We start from the raw sequence: 4,611 nt of genomic DNA, 5'->3' as shown, positions 1-4,611 counted from the left end.
AAAAGAAAACTGTTGGAAGCTATTAAGTGTAACAGTGATGAGAGGAGAAATGTCAACCGGAGCACACTATTTCAGCTGTGAATATGGAAAAAAGAGCTTTGAATTGTTTTGTATGTTCTCTAACTGATCTGTTTCTTTGGATAATCTGGTAATTTTTTTCTTCCAGATGTTTTTGAGTAACAACAACTAGTTGGCCCTGGCAAGAAAAAGAGATAGCCATTTCTCATTTTGCTTCATAGCTGCAGTTTGCAATCCTGAAGTTAGCAATTACCTGAAGTTTTTCAGATGCATGGTTCACAAACTGCTGTGTACAGCCTCTCTCCTTGACACAGGTGGTACAGGACAGCCTTTCATAAAGACACCAAACTCCATACATACATAACGAAACATATATGAATCATCGGCCTGTAGTTTTCCAAATTACTCCTCCAACAGTGATGCCCACAGAAGTCCTAGATGTAAGAGAAGCTAATCTTGTTATTAAGATAACCATGAGTTCTTTGTGTGATGCATCATCTGGTGTTGCTGGGTTGGTAGGAGCAGTGGGAGTAGCAGCTAAAGAGCTAGGGAAAGATAGGCTTTGGCAATCCTGGGCGCACCCTCTGAGAATTTGTAGGGCCCAGCAATCAATCCACAAGTGAAGACCAACTCAGAGAAAAATGGAAGACAGTATCCTCTTGAAAATCTGGTCATAACTTGTGGTGATACAGGTCATAACTGAGATCAGATTTCTTGCAAGGGATCACTGTATGGAGTTTATTCTATATATCAGCTGGAAGTAATGGTTTTAAATTTTTAATAACTTCTTGCTGGGGTTAGACATTGAGTCATTGTCTTTACTGGTGCATCAATCACTGTCTTCTAAGTGCCTATTTAAATCACCTTTATGTTCTTTCATTACACTTGGAGTAGAATGAAACTCTGAGCAATATTCATCAACCAAAGCAAACAGTCAACAAATTCCATCTGTCTTTGCACATGAAACCTTGTTTTCCACTTCCTTGGTAACCTCTCTGATTTTTTTAAATATCTAGTGTTAAAAGGTCCAACTGGTTTTGGATAAAGTCCAGTCTATCAATTTGTTCTTCCCGCTCTTTCTCTGTTGTTATTCAAGCTCTTCTCTGTTGCTGTCACGTTTATTGAATCCATTGTTTTTTGCAATATCTTGTATTGGCTTAGCTCTGATTGTATGCTGTTTGAACCTTGTTTTCACTGCTGATTGTGAAATATATTCCTCAAAGATTTGTTTAAAATTCTGAAACTCTGGTAATCTTTCCTGAAATCCTTTAGCAAGTACTTCACTGCCTTCTGGCATCCCCTGTGGTTTGTACCGTCCAGCACTAAGAACTTCCTTTGCTGAAATGAAGAATATATGATCTGTGCTTCTAAAGGATCCACAACTTGAAGCTCCTCCACAGAGAAATGCAAGCATCTTTCTGCGTGCTGTCTGCACGCATCTTCCATATATTCTGGCTCTGATGAAGAGACATCCCAGTAATAATTCAGAATTAAATTATTAGGCCTGGAAAACTGCTCATTTGCCTTGTGAATAAATGCTTTTCTGTGTTTGCTAGTGTTGATTCAGAGTTTACAACCAAAATGATATGAACATCTAAGCAATGCTCATCAATTCAGGTATCCAGCTCTGTAGTGACATCTGTGCCTGGACTGTCTACTAAAACCAGCTCACCTCTCAAGAGGACACACTTTGTCTTTGGCCAAAACACATGGATAAGACAGCTAGCTTCCAAGTCTTTGTCCATATGAAGCGCATAGGACAGCTGATGAATTGTCTTCACACTCTTTTTTATCTTATCCTTTTGTCATAAGATAGGTTTTATTTCCATTGGTTCTTTAAACAGGAAGCAATTGGTTGTATGGGCAGTCCCACTAGGAAGAGCTTTATCCCACAACTTTGCATTGACAACAGAGCTTGTCCTGCCAAAAAATGCCACCTTCATTTATCTCTGAGATAGCACCCAACCAACGATAAAAAGTTTGTTTTTATATCTTTGTGTTTCTACTTGATTATCCTCAGTAGTTCAGTCAAGTTCTGGGTTCTTATATGTTGCCATTATTATTCCACTCTGATTGGATCTTCAGATCTTGAGCTGAGAAGGGAGATTCACATACTTCAACAATATGTGATCCTCAGTAACAAACTCCAGTAATGGGTCAAAGATTGCCTTTTTATCCAGCACAAAGTGCTTCAGTGAAGAAGCAGTTTCTGCCATTATGCTAAGTGTCAAGACTCTGACTTGTTACCCAGCAACTGGAGCTTGGCCATGGCCCCCAAGCTGCCCCATCCTTCCAAGAGATCACTCTGTTAATTCTTTTTTAATCTTTTTTTGTTCTCTGTTTCATTTTAGATAGCATATAATGCTGTCTTTTAGGTCACTAATATTTTCTTCTAAAATTTCTGATCTGCTACAATTCTCAGGTCATATAGTTTTTCAACTCAGTTTTTGAAGTTTTCATCTCTAGAAGTTTCATTTGGGTCTTCCATGTCACTACTTAGCATTTTTAATCTTTTCTCTAGCTTCTTAAACATGAAATTTGATCAGAATAGCTGTTTTAAAGTCCTTAACCTGTTCTATAATCTGTGTCATTTTGGAGTTGGTTTTGATTCACTGATTTTGCTTCTCATTATGGGCTGTATTTTCCTGCTTCTTTGCATGTCTGGCAATTTTTCATTGAATGCTAAATAGTGATGATTTATTTCATTGATTGTTGATTATTTTTGTATTCCTGTAAATATTTTTTAGCTCTATTATGAGATATAGTTAAGGTACTTTGAAAGAGTTTGATCATTTCTGGGCTTGCTTTTATAAGAGTTGCTCATTAGAAGCAGATCTAAATTTAGTCCAGGATTAATTTTTCTCCACTACAGTGGCAAGGCGGTTCTTAGTACATTCACTGATCTCCCTGAATTATAAGGTTTTCCATTCTGGTTTTTGGGAACAGGCACTATTTTTGGCCTCGTGTGTTCTTTGAAGCGCTGTTCTCTTCAGTCCTTTGGATCACCCTTCCCCCATCCTCAGAGAGTTTTCCTCACACATACGTACTGACCCGTGCTCTGCTCACGATCCCATGGGAACTCTCTGCGGGTCTCCAGGGTTCTTTTTTTTTTTTTTTTTTTTTTTTTTGAGACGGAGTTTCGCCCTTGTTACCCAGGCTGGAGTGCAATGGCGCAATCTCGGCTCACCGCAACCTCCGCCTCCTGGGCTCAGGCAATTCTCCTGCCTCAGCCTCCTGAGTAGCTGGGATTACAGGCACGTGCCACCATGCCCAGCTAATTTTTTGCACTTTTAGTAGAGACGGGGTTTCACCATGTTGACCAGGATGGTCTCGATCTCTCGACCTCGTGATCCACCCCCCTCGGCCTCCCAAAGTGCTGGGATTACAGGCTTGAGCCACCACGCCCGGCCTCCAGGGTTCTTACTCTGTGCAGCTCTCTTCTCTTCAGAACTCTTGCTCTCTTGGCTTCCCCAATTCCCAGCTATGTCTCAACTCAGAGAGACCAACATGTTCTACCTGGTTGCCCCTCCTTGTGCCATGGCCTGAAAGCTTTCTCAGAGCCATAAGGTGGGAGATCTTAGGGCTTACTTTGATGCAGGGCAGCTGAGCCCCCAAATTGGAGTCTTAGCCCGGGGAAGTTCTTGGTTTTACCCAGGCAGGAATTCAAGGTGAGCCAGTGGTATTTAGACAGTAATCTTTTACTGAACCAGAACTGTCCTCACGGAGCAGGGCTAATTCACAGGCAGTGCACCCAAAGCAGCTCTTGTGAGCTGTTGGCTAGCTGTGTTTCTACCCACTTTTACCCAATTTTAATTACATGCAAAATTAAGGAGTGAATTAATGCAAATTAAGGGGCAGGTCATTCAGAACTTCCTGGTCATTGCCATGACATTTGTAAGCTATCTGTGTTATGACGAGAGTGTCTTATGCTAATGAGCATTGGGAGCAGCTAGAAGCTGCCTTTGGGCCACCTGGTGGCTTTTGCCAGTTTCTTCACTGCGTCCTGGTTTGACCAGATCCTGGCTTTGTCAGCAGAGTTGTGATTGGAAAGCAAGGCCTGCTAGCCTCCTTCTTCAACTGCACGTTTCTCATGCTTCTTAGAGATCACTGTCCTTTGTTGCCTGATGTCCATGCAATTTTGTTGTTTCAGGTATTTATTTTGGTTGTTTCAAGCAGGAGATTATTCCACTTCAACCAAATTTAAAGCCCTTTAAAATTCATTTTACACTGTCTTCTCCATTCGCAGAGGCATCAGATAAAATTCCTTTGACTTTCTGCAGTCTTTCTTTGAATAGTAAACCTAAAAATATACTTATTTTTGGATGTCTAAAAGATTTCTCTAGTTATTACAGTGTAAGTTCATTTTCATATTTCAACATCAGACTTTCATTTTAATAGCAATATTATTTTCTACCTTATATTACTCATATTACAACATCTCTCAAAATGCTCTGTGAAGCCATTTCTAAAGTTGAATCAGGAAATTATCTGGCAAAGGCCAGGAATTAGGATTATGGCTTTATTACAATAGTAGAGTGTCACTACCATACTTCTTTATAAAGCAAAAATGTTACCAATGTTGTGACTGAATTT

The 4,611-nt window shown here is 40.1% G+C and overlaps 1 pseudogene; it reads right to left on the bottom strand.

Moving 5' to 3' along the window:
• Positions 1 to 847: 847 nt before the first annotated feature.
• LOC101054008 (mitofusin-1 pseudogene) lies at positions 848 to 2,234 on the bottom strand (annotated as a pseudogene).
• Positions 2,235 to 4,611: the final 2,377 nt, after the last annotated feature.

Source organism: Saimiri boliviensis, chromosome 2 (assembly GCF_048565385.1).
Source record: "Saimiri boliviensis isolate mSaiBol1 chromosome 2, mSaiBol1.pri, whole genome shotgun sequence".
Lineage (NCBI taxonomy): Eukaryota > Metazoa > Chordata > Mammalia > Primates > Cebidae > Saimiri > Saimiri boliviensis.
This window is presented reverse-complemented; position numbering and strand designations above follow the sequence as displayed.